This window comes from Phragmites australis, chromosome 19, assembly GCF_958298935.1.
Source record: "Phragmites australis chromosome 19, lpPhrAust1.1, whole genome shotgun sequence".
NCBI lineage: Eukaryota > Viridiplantae > Streptophyta > Magnoliopsida > Poales > Poaceae > Phragmites > Phragmites australis.
The window spans coordinates 18175878-18193554 of NC_084939.1; the positions used below are offsets into that span (position 1 = coordinate 18175878).

Sequence of the window (17677 nt, forward strand, 5' to 3'; positions counted from 1 at the left end):
TAGCTTTTGCTAGAATGCTACGCAGCACTGCACCAGTGTAATCAAGCGGTGCCTTACCCTCCGCGGATTATTATTTTTAGCCCAAAGGCTTTTGGCCCTGCTTTTTTATAAAGCAAAACATAGTCTGCTACTCTGCTGGGGTTACCAGCGTTCATTACACAGTTTAGAAACACATCATCACGCTCCCTTCCTAATCCTAGATCAGTCTGCGACGCTATTCATACATCTATCAACCCATAACTCTAAGACCCCCATACTTTAGATTCTACAAAAATAACAGCAAAAGAGTAACAACAGATTGATTTAAAGCAAGAGAATTTTGTAGATAAACTAGCCATTGTCTATTACAAGATGTCTATCCTCAAGTCGCCGAATCTGCATTTTGATGTCGACCATCATCTTCTCCATCTTATCGCGCTCCTGGTCCTTAATAAGGATCTCCCATAGCTCTACAAACGACAATATTATGTAAGCTACAGCAACAGGTGAAGCAACCACGGTATCTCTAAGAAACTGCATCATTTCGTGTGAGGCACAACGACCAGCACACCGCCGCTAAGATTATGACCAAAATTTTATTTAGACCTTCGATCAGAAACCATCTCGTAAAATTGCTCCATACAAATTTTACTACTGGGCATAGAAACATGATATGTTGTGCATATTCCTTTTCTAACTCCCATCTAATACCATCTGAACCCCAGACAGGATCACATCTCCAGTTAAATTTTTGTATGTTTTCCCATTCATCAATCTCCACATTTCCAAACGTTCTCCTGAAACTCAAATTACAATCCCCATCATCTAAGATTTCTGCCACCGTTTGGTTTTGTTGATAACAGATTTCGAACAGGTTAGGGAAGGCTGTTTTCAATGGGCATTCCAAGACCCTCCGCTGATTAATAAGCCAGGAGCTCTGCAGTACCACTCTCAGGAGAAGAAAGAAAATCTAAATGTTCTGTTACAACTAGGAAACTAGCTTTGGAATCAAGTGACCTCTTTATGAGCCAATCACCGAAACAAAGGTGGGTGGATGGGTGGGATTTCATTGGAATATATAGTATTTAGTTCAAATTGGTAGTAAATCTTAAACTATCAAAAGAAATAAAACCAACCCAAAAAACCGCTTATGGGAACTCAATCCATGTACAGAGAATGCAAAAGGCACTAATTTGACAGTAGTCAGTTTGTCTAATAGTGCCTGTCGGCATGATCAAATTTATCATTAAAGAGGAAATTCTCGAGACAAATGAAGGTGTTGATGTTCTCATTTCTTTTTGTGTTGGTAGAGTTTGACTGTCTGAGGCGCCAAATACTCTACAACGGAGAGGTTATAGGTAACAAGGCATTCAAGTTTTACAATTGGTATTCATTTTCCGAAATGCAAAAATTGTAACCAACAAAGACACAAACAGATAACAAGCAAATTGAATGACACTAATCATTTATAAAATTTGGAAACTAACTTATTAGCGTATCGAATTTAATATAAATCAATGAAGTTGATTTGAATTAGAGATATACGATTCGGTCCTGTCGGAGCCTGATGGCGCTCTCTCCCACCTCCTCCACACCGCCGTCGTTCACCCCAAGCCCGGCGTCCATGACCCCACAGTCGCCGAGTTCCCCTCCTCCGGTCGTTAGCCGTCAACCTCTTTGGCCCCTCGCCACCCCCTTCCACCCTGACGCCTCCGCGGGTCGCTCGAAGGCTCAACGATGGCTGCATGACACGCCGCTGTCCGCTTCCCCGGCCGATCCGACTCCTCCGGTTCCGCCATCGCCGGCTTCACCGTCCGCCGTTCCTGGGCGTCTAACCCCTGCCCAAAAGGGGAAGGCCGTCTACCAGGCGCCACACCATGACAACCGCCCGCTTGCAGCTCCTACCGGCTTCATGGATGCCGCAAGAGGGGCCAGCCCCCTGCGCTTCGATCTACCTCCTCACCCATCTGCTGTCGTGACTCTACCTCAGCAGTCCGACGGGGATGGGTGGACCTTGGTCGCTAGTCGACGTCGTCCTCGGGCCTCTAAGGCTCGCCCTCCCACGCCGCGCAAGCGCAGCCTGCCGGCCACTCTCGACGGTCGTTGTTTGAACTGTCTTTCATGGTCGCACCATCGCGCGACTTGCCGTCTCCCCCCAAGATGCTTTCGCTGCAAGGGGTTCTGACACCAAGCTAAAGATTGCAAGCGTCCGCGCAGCAGTTCTTCGAGCTCCACGAGTACAGGCGTTCGTCGACAACTCCTGCGCATTTCCTCTGGTTCGGCCACTCCGGTGGGCTCCTCGGCTGGCAACGGCACGCCGCCTCTCTCTGCCAGTCGTGATCTCCCGTGCCCATCCTCGGGCTCCACCCACTGGGTTCAGCGGGAATAGGTCCCACCCCTCTGGGTTCCCCTCCGGACGCTCTGCTGTTAGCCTCCCCACGGGTTCCGACCCAGGAGACTGTTGTTCTCCGATCGTCGCTGGCGCTGGAATGTTGCATTGTTCCGTGGACAGACGCTTTCTCCTTGTAGGAGAGCCGCCTCCGGTGGGCGCTCATCGCCTACACTGATCGAGCTCAGGTCGGCTTCCAGGCGGCTGATCTTCGTACCTCCATCTTGAGGCGCTCGGCGTCTCGGCGGACGAGTTCAAAGTCTCAACCTACCATCCGGACGGCTTCCTAGTCATCTGCCGCACGCAAGCCGCCCGCGACGCCATTCTTGCGGCCACTGGCACACCTTTGACCTTTCTCGCCTGGTGTTTGCTGGTTCCTTCGGCCTTGGACTCGCCTGGCGTATGCCTCCGCCGGTTCCCTGAACCTCCGGGTCGTTGTCGCGCTTCAAGGCCTTCTGCCTCACGTGGGGTCCGTCTCTACCGTGCAGCACCTCCTCGGCCGTCAATGTTGGGTGGAACGTCTTGAGGTTGACACCCCACTTGCGGACCGGGACGACTTCACTGTCCTCCGCGCTGTCGCGTGGTGCAGCTCCCCGGAGCTCATACCAACCACTGCCGTCTTGGTGGTTGCCGAGCCGGCCATCGCTGTCCACTACGACGACCCCGAGACGCAGCGGCTGTTCGGTGCTCTCTCTCCTCACGTCTTGGACAAGAGCACCTTATCATACAACATTTCCATCCGGTTGGTTTCCTTAGCTATGTTCAGGCTTCCGTCGTCCTCAAGTAGTGATGGCTCCGCCCTATCCAGCGAGGAGGGCAGCGACCTAGCCTCTGGCGTTGGGTGTTCTGGTCTACCCCATGGACGGCGTATGAATTCCCTCCCGCTGCCAGATCGCTTCTCCGGCGATGGTGGTGGGTCGGTCGGCGGCCGCACTCGCGGTGTTTGTTGGGCACTAGGCGTTCTCACACCATCCTCGACGTCCGTGGACATTACGTTCGGAACTTTTAAGGGCGCGCTGTCCAAAGCGCCACTGAGGTCAGGTGGCGCGCTGTCCCACCCATCACGGGTCCAGGACTTGGTTGACCTCCCTGCCGTGTTTCCCGCCCGGGATGCTGGCGACCCATGCTGCTCGAGCCCCTCTCTTCAGGCAGTATGGCCTCCATGCCCCTTGCCCAAGGTCCTATCATTTGCCGTGCCAATGGGATTCCCTCACAGCAAAATCATGTGATGTGCATACCGAAGGCGTCAGTACCGCTCCAGCGGCATGGTCAAGCTTGCGTCTGCTGGCTCTCCCATGAATTGGGGCCGTTCTCCTGATCTCGCCTCGGATGCGTGCTCCGGCCCCACTTCAGCATCAAGCCCGGTGGGCCCTCATTCAGAGCCGTCCGGGCCTGCATCTGTGAATCACTCGGGCCTACACTTTGCGGACTCACCTCGATGAAATCCGCCCCCCCCCCCCTTCGGTCATGCGTTCGGCGTGGCTACGGCGTCTTGTGCCAGTCGGGTTACAGTGCGCCTAGCAAAATTCACTCTGCCTCTAGGTGGTTGCTCACTCGCTGTCGGGCCGCGTCTCCCCCAGATTCTCGCGTGGTATCGAACGCCGCAGTTGTCGAACTTCCAACAGTAAGCTTGCTACGCGTGAGCCGGGTTCAAACGCTGTCTCTCTGGTTCACAGCGGCGCATCTCCAGCTCGGTAGGTCCTTGAGACCAACTCTGCAGTGTTGTCTTTCCTTCAGCAATTGTCCCGCGAGATCCCAGCTCCTCTGATGTGTCCACCACGCCGCATCAAGTCCATGGCTTCTTCAGCTCAAGCGCCCAGGAGGAGCGTGCGTATTGCGTCCCAATCCACCCTCTCGAGTGTGCGCCCATCCAAGCGCGGTGAGCTGCTGCTCATGCGTCAGCTCGGTCTCATCCAAGATTGAGAGGCAATCAACCCGCAGCTCCACAGCGCCTACCTCAAACTTTTTGAACAACCACTCTCATAGAAACACCTTCAAGCCATCCGCAAACTGTTCCTAGGATAGGAGCTAGCAGCCATCTCCGCTACCCCTGAGGTGGGCAACCCGGAATACTAGGGATACTGCTCCTCGTTGCACTGTCAGTCTCGGATCGGCGGTAAACGCAGGCGGCGAGGTCACGAGGCCGGAGACGAAGAAGAACGCACACAGAACACGCAACGTGATCACGTGGACACTCGGTTTTGGTGCTGCGATGAAGCGGCAGCTTTTCTGATCTCTATTTCGCCATTTATTGAAGATTACAGCAGAGCAGCGCCGATCATGGCGCGCATGACGCGGGAGAATCGTGTGTCCATCCCCACACTCCGTGACGTCGCCCATTTCCGCATACCCAGGCTCGCGAGGCTCGTGGGCGAGCGATTCTCACGCCACGGCTTCCTACGTGCGCGGCGTCCACAAACCGGAGCTTGCGCGCATGCTTCAAAACTGAAAACAAACATGCTATGCAATCCTGATTAACCGGCACGCGCAGGATTACTAACAAAATCTCCTCCTAATCCTTGCGCATGCCCTGTACATCAATGACTCCAATCCTGGAGCGTAATTCGCAAAAGCGTTCACGCCCCAGAGCCTTCGTCAGTATGTCTGCCAGCTGCTCCGAAGTCCCAATGGACTGAATTTTCACCCTGCACTCCTCGATGCACTCTTAAATGTAATGATACCTGACGTCAATGTGTTTGCTGCGATTGTGGAAGACAGGGTTCTTGCTGAGCGCGATGGCGGACTGGTTGTCGATCTTCAAAGTGATGGCGCTGGCTTTCTCGCTTCTAAGTTCTGCAAGTAGCCGCGCCAACCATACTCCCTGGCAGGCTGCAGTCGTCGTGGCAATGTACTCTGCCTCACATGAAGACAGGGCCACGATCTTTTGCTTCTGGGACTGCCAGGTAATGACATTGTCGCCGAGGAAGAAGAGGACGCCGGTGGTGCTCTTGCGCGTATCGATATCGCCGGCGAGGTCACTGTCACTGAATCCGGCGAGTTGAGCCTCCTTCTGCTTGTAGTGACAGCCGTGGTGCAGGGTACCGGCGACGTACCTTAGCACCCTCTTCACGGCCGCCAAGTGCTCGATGGTGGGGTTCTCCATGAACCAGCTGATGTAGCCCACCGAGTATGCCAGATCCGGCCGTGAGTTCACCAGGTAACGGAGGGATCCCACTATGCTGTGGTACTGAGATGGATCAACAGCAGGGGCAGAGCTCAGCATACTGAGCTTCAGTCGAGGCTCCATCGGAGTGTGGCTCGTGTTGCATCCAGCCAAGCCCGCGTTCTCCAGAATTTTGGTCGCGTAGGCACTCTGGCTGACGGTGATCCCGGCTTCCGTCTGCGACACCTCCAGGCCAAGGTAGTAGTGGAGCAGCCCCAGGTCGCTCATCTTGAACATTGACTGCATCTCCGCCTTGAACGTGTCGATGTCGACTTGATTCCCGCCAGTTATCACCAGGTCGTCCACATATATTCCCACGACAAGGCGGCGGTCGCCCGCACCGCAGAGATAGACGGCGTGCTCGGAGGTGCTCCTCTGGAAGCCGAGCTTGATCAGCAACTCGTCTAGCTTCGAGTACCAGGCGCGCGGTGCTTGTCGTAGTCCATAGAGAGCCTTCACGAGATGGAGCACCTTGCGCTCGTGCCCCCTGAGCACGAAGCCGGGCGGCTGCTCAACGTAGACTTGCTCCTAGAGAACACCGTTGAGGAATGCGGACTTGACGTCCATATGGTGCACTGCCCAGCCTTCGTAGGCAGCGTGAGCAAGCAGCAGCCGCACGGACTCAAGTCGCGCCACTGGAGCAAAGACCTTGTCGAAGTCGATCCCCTGGCGCTGCACATAACCCTTCGCGATGAGCCGTTCCTTGTGCTTGGTGACGATCTCGGCTGCATCCTTCTTGGTCTTGTAGACCCACTTGAGGCCGATCGGTCGTGTGCGCGGTGGCGGCTCGACCAGCTCCCATGTGCCGCTCGCCTCGATGGACGTCATCTCATCAAGCATCGGGTGACGCCAGCACTCGTTACGCAGCGCCTCCTCGAACGTTGTCGGCTCTGCGTCGCTCGCCAGTAAGAGCCACTCCTCCAGATCCCGTGTAGCGAGCCCGGGCGGCGTGGCCGGCCCAAGCACGTTGTCGATGTTGCGGAACCGCAGCGGCGCGTCGTTGTCATGGTCGACATCCAGCAGCTCGCTGGCTCCGGCACCGGGTGGCGTGACAAACTTGATCGACCCGGAGCCCTGATGCGCCTATGGGCTCGGGGTCGACTCGGAAAGGGCAGGAACTGGAGAATTCCCTACCGACCATGCCGGAGTTGGTGACGGCGAGTGTGTAGCTGGCGCTAGTGATGGCGAGCTTGATGATGCAGGTGTTGCTGGTGCACGCATCGTCGTCGTCCTGGTGGTGGTGATCACCTCAGACTGCCCCGGTGCAGGCTCCTCGACGACGAAGTTTGCAGGCTCGCCGTCGTGATCAGCAAGCCACGTCCACTGCGCCGCCTCCTCGAAGACGACGTCGTGGCTGATGTGGACACGCCGGGTCGTGGGGTCGTAGATGTGATACGCCTTGGAGCCCGGCTCGTACTCGACGAAGATCATGCGGCGGTTGTGGTCGTCCAACTTCTTCAGGTTCGGCGTGGTCACCTTGACATGGGCGACGCACCCGAACGTGCGGAGGTGGTGTACCCCCGGCGCGCTCCCGGTCCATAGCTCATAGGGCGTCTTCCCTCCGATGCTCTTGGACGATGATCGGTTCAGCAGGTAGACGACCATCGTCACAGCCTCCCCCCAGAACACGCCAGGGAGAGCCTTCGCCTTCAGCATGCTTCGCGCTGTGCCGACGACGGTTTGGTTGCGGCGCTCCACGACGCCATTCTGTTGTGGTGTATATGGCGCCGTGAGCTCGCGGCGCACATCGAGCTGAGTGCAATAGTCCATGAAATCCGCCGCAGTGAACTCTCCACCACGGTCCGTTCGGAGAGCCAGCAGCTTCTTGCCTGTCTTGCGTTCTGCAGCCGCCTGGATGCGCTTGATCGCCGTCGCAGCTGCATCCTTGGAGGGGAGCAGAGACACCCACATATACCGGGAAAAGTCATCGACAAGAAGGAGAAAGTACCGATTTCCGCTGGGTGTTGCCGGCGAGATTGGCCCGCACAAGTCACCATGAAGAAGCTGAAGCACATCCGTTGATCGACCCAGCGCCTTTTGGGGAAATGGTGTGCGCCGGTGCTTGCCAGCAAGACAGGCCTCACAGACCTGCTCCACCTGGGTGAGCAGGGGCAAGCCGCGCACTAGCCCATCTCGCGCCATCTTGCGCAGCGCGGCGAAATGAAGGTGCCCGAACCTGGCATGCCAGATCCAGGCGTCCTCGTCGGCGCGCGCAGCCAGGCAGACAGGGCGTGTGATGGTGATGTCGAGTACATACAGCCTTCCTGGACTGCGGTGTATCTTCGCGAGCAAACACCGCTCCTCGTCGTGAATGCGCATCACGCCATCTTCCATGAGAACCTGGTACCTGCCTTCGTCGAGCTGGCCGACGGAGATGATGTTGGCGGTGAGGCGCGGCAGGAAGTAGACGTTGGGAAGCGCGCGATGCTCGCCATTCTTGCAGGAGAAGAGCACGGTGCCGCTCCCTTCGATCCGCGCGATGGAGCTATCGCCGAACCGCACGGTCCCGGTGACGCCAGTGTCGAGGTTGGCGAAGGCCGCTCGGGATCCCGACATGTGATTGGACGCGCCGGTGTCCAGGACCCAGCGCTTCGGGTCCCGGTCCTCAGCAGCGTCGAAGGCGGCGATGACCTTCTTCTCGACGAGGTGGAGGACGTCGCCATCGCGGGTCACCGGCGGCGGTGTCTCGTTGGACTGCGGCAACGACGTGGGGAGCTCAGGCTCGGCCTCATGGACCACCCCGAGAGCAAGAAGGAGAGTGGGTTCATCGTCCTGGGCCACATAGGCCTGCTCCTCCTTCTTCTTGCCACGGCAGTCTTTGGCCCAGTGGCCTTTCTTGCCACAATTCTTGCAGACATCGTCCACACTCGCGCGGCCCGCGCTGGAACCAGCCTTGGAGTCACCATTGCCGCCGGCACCACGTCCACGGCCCCTGCCACGCCTCTTGCCACGGCCACCGGAGCCGAAACCGCCGCGGCTAGACACCTGGTCCTTCTTCTTGTATCGCTCAACCCACTGCTCCTCCGTGAGCAACAGTTTTCCCCCCGCAGTGTGCGCCGATGCGGGCTCGACATCGTCGGCCGCTTTCAACCTCCCCGTCACCTCCTCGATTGACAGTTGAGAGATGTCGAGCAAGGTTTCAATTGAGATTACAAGCTGCTTGTACCTCGGGCGAACGACGCGCAGATACTTGGCCACCACCTTGTGATCGGCCTCTGGATCGCCGAGTGTCACCAGGCGCTGGACAATTCCCATCAGACGCAGCGCGAAATCCTCAATCGGCTCGCCGTCGCGAAGCGTGATCGCCTCGTACTCCGCCCGGAGATTCTGCGCCGTCGCCTTCCGCACCCGATCGTCGCCGATGCGGAGTGTCTTGATGCCCTCCCAGGCCTCCTTCACAGTCTCCTTGGTCGAGAGCGTGGGCACCATCTCCGGTGGGACGGCGCTGCAGATGGCATCGAGGGCGCTGCGGTCGTCGTGGAACTCCATGTCGTCGTGCTCGACGGCGTCCCACAGATGCCGCGCCTGCATCTTCAACTTCATGAGCAATGACCACTCATTGTAGTTCGTCTTCGTCAGCTGCGGCCAGTTGCCGGAGCTGCCGGTCTCCCTGATGATCCGCTCGATGACGACCTCCCGCGGACGGCGTACGTCCCGGGTGCGCGAGCGGCGAGCGTCGCGGGTGCGCGAACAGCGAGGGGGGGGGGAACAGCTTGAGGACAGCTTGCGCGTCGGAGTCTTGCTGCCGGAGCCGTCGCCCTTGCCGGAGATCCCGGTCTTGTCCGTCCCCGGCGGCGTCCGGCCACGGCCCCTCGTCGGCGACACCATCTTGGTGTGAGGCCCCCACGTACGGCTCTGATACCAATTGTCAGTCTCGGATCGGCAGTAAACGCCGGCGGCGAGGTCACGAGGTCGGAGACGAAGAAGAACGCACACAGAACATGCAACACGATCACGTGGACACTCGGTTTTGGTGCTGCGATGAAGCGGCAGCTTTTCTGATCTCTATTTCGCCATTTATTGAAGATTACAGCAGAGCAGCGCCGATCATGGTGCGCACGATGCGGGAGAATCGTGTGTCCATCCCCACGCTCCGTGACGTCGCCCATGTCCGCATACCTAGGCTCGTGGGCGAGCGATTCTCACGCCACGGCTTCCTACGTTCGCGGCGTCCACAAACTGGAGCTCGCGCGCATGCTTCAAAACTGAAAACAAACATGCTATGCAATCCTGATTAACCGGCACGCGCAGGATTACTAACATGCACATCTTCTTGATGGATAATCAAAACATTTTATCTTGGAACGTCCGCGGGGTTAACTGCAGAGCTCGTCGAGACGCTGTTCAGATGCTGGTGTCGGATCACAATGCCTCGGTTGTTTGCATTTCTGAAACCAAGCTTAATGTAATAAACCCCTTTATCGTGTATGAGATATGCGGCCCGGCGTTCAACGGGTTTTCCTACCTGCCTACTTCGAGCATGAGGGGTGGCATTCTTGTGGCTTGCAGACCACCCTTGGCTCTTGCCACTGTCCAAGTGCTCCAGCACTCAATCACCGTGCAAATCTCCTCGTTGTCGGATGGGGGCTTCTTCCTCGCTGCCGTTTATGGTACTACTGATGAAAGTTTAAAAGAAGCCTTCCTCTCCGAGCTCGCTGATGATCGTGCTGCGGCCTAGGTCCCATGGCTGTTAATTGGGGATTTCAACATGCTTGCCTCAGCTGCTGACAAGAACATCGATCGTGTCAACTGGCGCTCAATCGCTAGATTCCGGTGGTTCACCAATGATTTGGACCTCAAGGATTTGCACTTGTTTGGCCGCCAATACACGTGGTCTAACGAGCAGGCCACTCCTACCCTGGTGAAGCTGGACAGAGCCTTATGCTCATCGGAATGGGACGAAGTATTCCCAAAAAACTTCCTCCAGGCGCTGTCAACCGATTGTTCCGATCACTCTCCCCTTCTCCTCTCCACTTCCATAACAACCAAGAAGCGGCACCGCTTTCACTTTGAACCGGAGTAAAATACCTGGCTTTAGCTTGGTGATTGATGATGCCTGGAAGCTTACTGTTGATGAAGTGTCCATGCCACCTCTCCATCGCCTTGACATCCTGCTTAGGCGGACGGCAAAAGTGCTCCAAACCTGGAGTTGCAAAAGGATCGGGAACATCAAAGAACAATTATTGCTTGCTCGAGAGGTGGTTGCGCGTTTCGACGCTGCTCAAGAGCTCAGAACACTCACCCCGGACGAGTCCTGCCTTCGGGGAAGGCTCAAATTCCTCTACCTTGGCTTGGCTTCTCTCGAGTGCACGATTGTGCGAGCTCGGTCTAGGATGACCTGGCTCAAAGACAGTGATACTAGCACAAGACTTTTTCACTCCTTCGCTAGCTTTCATGCACGCAATAACAAAATCATCTCTATGAGCATCGACAATGGGTTTGTTCTCATCTGGAGATGGAAGTGCTGCTGTTCCAACATTTCAACTCCATCTTTGGTTCCTCCCCGTCCAGAGATCTTGCTCTTGATTTCCATGCTTTAGGCATTTCTCCGCTCAATTTGCTCGAGCTGGACAGGTCCTTTTGCGATGGCGAGATCCTCAATACTGTCCGACGCTTGCCTCTTAACAAGGCTCCCGGTCCGGACGGCTTCACTACGGAATTTTACCGTGCCGCCTGGCATGTCATAGGTAAGGATGTTGCTCTTGCCATTTGTGCTTTCGGCCTTGGCGACCGGAGGGGGTTGGGCGGCCTCAACAATGCCTTGATCACTTTGCTTCCGAAGAAGATCGATGCCTTGACGGCTTCGAATTATCGACCCATCGGCCTTATTCATAGCATTGGGAAGATTATAACCAAGGCTCTGGCATTACGGCTTGCACCAAGGTTGTCCTCTATGGTCTCAAATAATCAAAGTGCCTTCCTTGCCGGTAGATCAATCCATGATAATTTCAAGCTCGTCCACTATACGGCAAAGCTCCTAAAGAAAATCAAGTGCCCAAAATTCTGGTTCAAACTAGACATATCTAAAGCTTTTGACTCACTGAATTGGGCTTTCTTGTTTGACCTTCTTCATGCTTGGGGGTTCGATGAACGCTGGTGCAGCTGGCTGGAGGCAATTCTTGGGACCTCTTCGTCTCAGATCATTCTCAATGGCGACCCCGGTCCAAGAATTTGGCACGCAAGGAGCTTGCGGCAGGGAGGCTCTCTGTCTCCATTTCTATTTTTTCTGGCAATGGATATCTTGGCCTGTCTCCTTTCCAAGGCAGGCGGCGAAGGCATTATTGACACCGCTGGTCACGGCACAATTCTGCACCGCTGCTCTCTATATGCGGATGACGCTGTTATCTTCTTGTCACCAACTCCTGTAGACATCCAAGCACATCTGGCAATAATCCAACATTTTGGCAAAGCAACTGGCTTACATACCAATCTTGAAAAATGTACTGCGGTCCCAATTGGATGCTCGGAGGAGGAGATTTCAGTCTTGCAACAATTGCTTCCTTGTGAGCTATCGTCATTCCCTATCCTCTATCTTGGAGTCCTACTCACAACCGGACGGCTCTCCAAGCAGCACTTGCAACCGATTGTGGACAAGGTTGCATCGAGGATTCCCTTGTGGCAGGCAAAGCATATTTTTAAGCCTGGTCATGCTACCTTGGTCAGGACTGTGCTCTCGTCAACTCCGGTTCATCATCTCATTGCAATCAAGGTGCCACCATGGTTGATCAAACAAATCGACAAATTAAGAAAGGCTTTCCTATGGGCGGGCGATAAACCAATGACTGGTGGTCGTAGCTCTATAGCTTGGCCTACGGTCTGCCGGCCGATCGCGTTTGGCGGCCTCAGCATACCCAACATTCGCCTGGCAGGCGTGGCTCTGAGGTTGCGCTGGCTCTGGTGGCAGCGCTCTCAGCCGGACAAATTGTGGGCCGCTCTTCCACTTGCCAATGAGCGTGAGGTTGTTGATCTCTTCAATGCCTCCACCATTTTTGTGGTCGGCAATGGCAGGACCATGCTCTTCTGCACAGATGCCTGGTTGGGAGGTCACTCCATCCAATCACTGGCTCCTGACATCTTCAATTATGTTGCCACCTCAGTCACCAAAAAGAGAAATGTTTCTAAAGCCTTAACTGAGCACAAATGGATCAGAGACATCTCGGGGCACTTAACCGTACCGGCCATTCCCCAATACTTGCAACTCTGGTCTCAACTTGACAGTGTGATCCTCAGCGACGATGAAGACCAAATCGTTTGGAAATGGTGTGCCTCTGGCTGTTACTCCACGAAATTAGCCTACAACATCATGTTCCAGGGCTCCATTCGCTTCGAGGGGGCCGAGCTGGTGTGGAAGACTGGGGCTCCTACAAGAGTCAAATTCTTTGCCTGGTTGGCTCTCCACGACAGATTATGGACTACCGTCCGAAGACGGTAGGTGCAGACATGGGTTACAGCAGGATGATTCTTGCGCGTTGTGCTCTCAAGTCCCGAAGTCCACAGACCAACTCCCCCTTCAGTGCAGCTTCTCCAGGCAGGTATGGTGGCGGCTACTCGGCGTCCAGACACAAACAACAGAAGTCACCATTCTCGATTGGTGGCTCCAACTCCAAGGGAGTGTGGTCAGTGACCTCAGGAAAGGTATGGACTCCCTCATCATATTAGTATATCGCCGGCTTTGGCTATCACGAAATGATATCATTTTTTGGAACAATCGTGCGACCGTGGACTCCGTCGTTGTGACAATCAGGGAAGACGTAAAGCTTTGGTGCAGTGCTGGAGCTGCCAAGCTCGCCAAACTTGCAATTCAGCTGGGGACAATCGGCTAGCACTGCTGATCAATGTGTTCTAGGTATCTTTGGTTGTTGTTTCTTTGTGTAATTACGCGAAATGCTATGTTATAGTCTTATGGCCTTGCTGAGGTTGTTGTAAGCTACTATTTGTATATTTTCCTACCTTAATACAAAGATGCACAGTTCTCCTGCGTATTCTAAAAAAAATAGAGATATACACATTCCCTCAAGCATTGGAGCTATATGCAAAGCCCATCTTCATCGGCCCTTAAAGGCGAGCTTTGAACCAAGCCGTGCACAAACTCGTGTCCTCCTGTGATCATGCCCTTAAAGGAGAGCTCGTTGCACTCTCCTCTCCCGAATTTACCACTTTGCTCTCACTCCTCACCAACTCCTCTGCTCCTCCCCCTTTCTTCCTCAGCCTCAGCGCGTACCCCCTCGCGTGGCCAGGAAAATAAATTTTGGTTTGGTATATCCAATATATCCACTTTACTGGTATTTTGTTTGAATTTTATTTAATTTTTTTTGAATTTTATCATGTATATCCGATAAATCATGTTTACCGATAACCCTGGTAAATTTTATTTACCAATAAAAAGCCCTGCGTTCGGTCACGCCCATGCGAGCTTGTCCCTCTGCCGATTCTTTGCGCCTCCGCGTATCTCTTTCCCCACTAGTTATAGCCGTGCCATTCATCCGACCTGATAGGCATTAGAGGCTATAAATCGGTGGGCATCTGCCGCCACTGGCCGAGAGCTTCACCATCGTTAATTTCCCCATCTTTTGAGATCCCTAACCCAACTCTGATTTCCTTAGCTCCCTCATCTCCCGCTATAACTGGGTCCTCCCTGTCTTACATCAAAAGGACTGCCAGAGTTTGGATGACCCTTTGGGGAGCCGCACGGTTGGGCCATTGCTATGCACCACTGATTCTTCCTTGTCTTTGCCCTTTTCCTACCAACGCATATCCATTGTGAGGCACTGTTGCATCACCCCACACCTGTACCGTGCTTTATATCACTTCTCTAGGCTCTCCCGATCCCCCGAAGCCATGATCCATCCACCCCTCTTCCCTCATTGATAGTGGGCTCCACAGGTCAATCGTCTTCCTCCTCGTTTTGTTGCTCACTACGGTTCGGGTTTTGAGGTTCAGGGTTGGGTTCACCAAAGTGCTCACCCGAGCCTAGAGGGATGCCCAGGGTAGCAAATTTCGCTGGCAGTGGTGGCGGGGTGTGGGTGGTGCGTCAAGGCGGTGTAGTGCTACCGGTTGTAGGTGGTGGAAGACCACCGCTTGATCAGTGCTAGGGAGGGGGATTCCCAGCAACAACTCGGCGGACATAGATTAGTCGGTGGCGGGCGGTGGTTGCGAATCCAGCGGCACGGATGCCATCGAGAGGGAGTGAGAGGGCGGCGCGGAGGGAGACAATGGGGAAGGAGGTACAATCACTTAGAAGTTCACTGGAGAGAGGGAGGGTTTGCCGGAGATGACAGGGAAGGATAAAGAAGAAGTAAGATGGTGGGCTGCGATTGGACATTTTTTGCTGCATATTTTTGACACAAATTAAGTATGAAGCACCTTTATCTCCAAATGACTATACATTATCTGATCAATAAATTTTGTTTAACCAAATTTTTTTGACACCATTATATTGTCTGACTAAACATGTTAACATAATAACAACTTTCCTGCCATATTGAAATCTTGAACAAGATATGAACATAGCAGTGCCATTCTCCAGTTATTACCTTTTTCTATTCTGCCACATTGAAATCTTGAACAAGATATGAATTTGTGTAGGATTGTGGTCGGGTGTCACCAAGGAACAGCCATAATGAAAATTAATTTGCCGTGACGACCCTGTTGCATGGAAAGGAGAAGAGATAATATTATGAGAAAAACATATATAATTTATATACAGGTACTTTGGGCGGAACATCAAAGTGTCAAAGGAATTTATTTTTAAGCTAGGCTCTGGTGTGTTTTTCCTTATCGTTTATGAATGGTGTGTTAAGAAGAGTTGTTACCTACAGTATGAAAGGTGGGGCAGTTGGTCGCTTTTGACAGTGTCAAATTGTCAACAAACAATTACATCAGATTGGATTATGCGTACCTCCATTGTGATCTTAGTTGATGTCGTAGTTGCTGTCAACATGGCGTGATAGATCAATGTAAAAACGTGGAGGTGGTTTAACTTCAGGGACCTCATTGAAAAAAAAATAAGTACCAATGTCAACAGGACACTGATGATTTGTTTTGCAACTGCACTCTGCTCACAACTATATAGGTAAAACTAACCGTAGTGCTTCGGTATTTTTGAAATTTTGTTTAGGTAGAACATAGAAGCATTACACTTCATGCCCGATAGGATGAGAACAAACTTTATCAATACGTGGAGATATTCCCGTGGTCTTGAGTAAGGTTCTGCTTTTTGGAGCAGATTATTTCAAGCTTTAAAAATTCTTGGTCAATTGGAGATAAAGTAGAAATATTTGAGCGAGCCATCTTTTTTGTATTTTTGATTAAAAATAAAGCCATAAATCACTTTAATTTAACTTACAAACTCCATATCCAGCATGAATCCCGATGTTAGAGCTCTACCAAACATGCTCTAAAATACACAGCAAGCCATGGAGCTTGTCATGTAGGTTTAAGCAAATTACTGAACTCCTAACACAAACACTTTAGTCACTAAATATGTTTGATTGAGTTACCTAATCTATAACATATATGAAAGGGTCAAGAATCAGCCGCCTCCCAAGGCATCGAGTTACTATAGCTACTGTAGCATCATAGTCCTGCCGTCCGATTAGGATCCAATGGTGATGCTCTCCCTCAACTCAGCATCCTTCTCTCGCTCTCTCTTTGCGTCTGGTGATGAATGACGTGAATGACATCTCAAGAGTGACACCAGTAGCTGCAGCAGCTTCAAACACCAAAAAGTTGGTGGTGGCGAGCTTGGCAGGGTCTTTCAATCAGGCTCACGACGACATGTTCTGCAGTTACTCCTAGCCAAGGATTGTTCATGCAAGAGCTTCAACATTGCCTAAGGGTGGTCTGGATGTGCGAAGATGAGGGATGGCTTACCAGACGGTAAGAATGCAGAGAGCATTGCCGGTAGCTGGAGTTAGGGATGATAGATCCGTGGGTGAGGTCGACCAAGCACAACATCGGCGTTGGGGGAGAATGGCCCGCGCTCGAGCACGATTCTGGTGGGAATTTGACGAATCGGAGACGGCATTCGGCAAAGGAGACCTTGAAGGAGCTTCACTGAGCTCTAGTTTGGTTGGGAGGCCTCAGAGGCAGCCTAATGGCCATGGATTTGCTTTGACAGAGCTGCTACTCAATGGGGAAAACGTGGAGAGGAGCAGAGGGGGGCCTATTGCTACTTGCAGCCAGTGAGGGAATGAGAGGGAAAAGAGCTAGGGAGGGAGGAGATAAGGTGAGGTAGGAGCTGTGGCACCGCTCAAGTCCTTCAATGATTGTCGGCCACATGCAGCTTGGTCTCTGAGTGTTTTGTCGAGAGGTTCAAGAAGATACTCTTCCCAGCTGAACAGTACCGCCAGATGAGAAAATATCTCCTTCCCTCTATGTCTATCCAAACTTAGATGTCCCAGGGCTCCAAAAATTTAGAAACTTTTTATGTGTATTCTATAATTCAAAAACAACCCATTTTGAAAGGATTTACCTCAATAGCTATTGTAGATTTAAAATTTAAATTATTCAAAGATGGCTACTTTTAGAACTTATATCAATTTTTAAGGCCCTAAATATATTCCAAAAAACTAGAAAAATTCACTAATATTTCTTTCATGTTGTGTACTAATTTGTAAAATTATTTTCAGCTCTAGCTTAATAGATGAAAAAGTGAGTCCCTTTATAATAATCCATTTAATTGTATTTATATCATTTCATGCGATTTCCCTTTTTAATTCAATTTAAATTCAAACAATTCAAATTTACACCACATTCATTAAAATACTCATGAATTGCATGTAAACATTAATATGCATGAAATTCATATACTATTTCGATTTCGATTTGAGATTACTATTTGCTCAAACCAAACATTAAGATAACACTTGCATTTTTATACAATTAGATTATTTATAAATAATTGTTCTTCAGCTAGACAAATTAAAGATATGTATAACATGAACCATTGACAATATCATTTATCCTAATTCATATAGATAGTACTTTGCTCCTTAAAAATACATGCTAGAGATACGAGCCTAGATAAACAGAGACTACTTTTGTGAAAAAAAATGTAATACTGTTATGCTGTATTTCGAGTGCAGCGTCTAGTTTCATTTGGTAGTCCACGGTGGTGTAGTTATTCAGAATGCTCCCCCAGTGCA

At 52.3% G+C, this 17677-nt stretch overlaps 1 long non-coding RNA gene across 1 annotated transcript; it reads right to left on the minus strand.

Annotated features, from left to right (window-relative positions):
• Positions 1-56: 56 nt before the first annotated feature.
• On the minus strand, positions 57-16795 carry LOC133900117 (uncharacterized). Its single transcript, XR_009906505.1, has 3 exons — positions 16404-16795; positions 15065-15176; positions 57-449 (listed from the first exon to the last, which is right to left on the minus strand). It is a non-coding gene; the product is annotated as an uncharacterized LOC133900117 (long non-coding RNA).
• Positions 16796-17677: the final 882 nt, after the last annotated feature.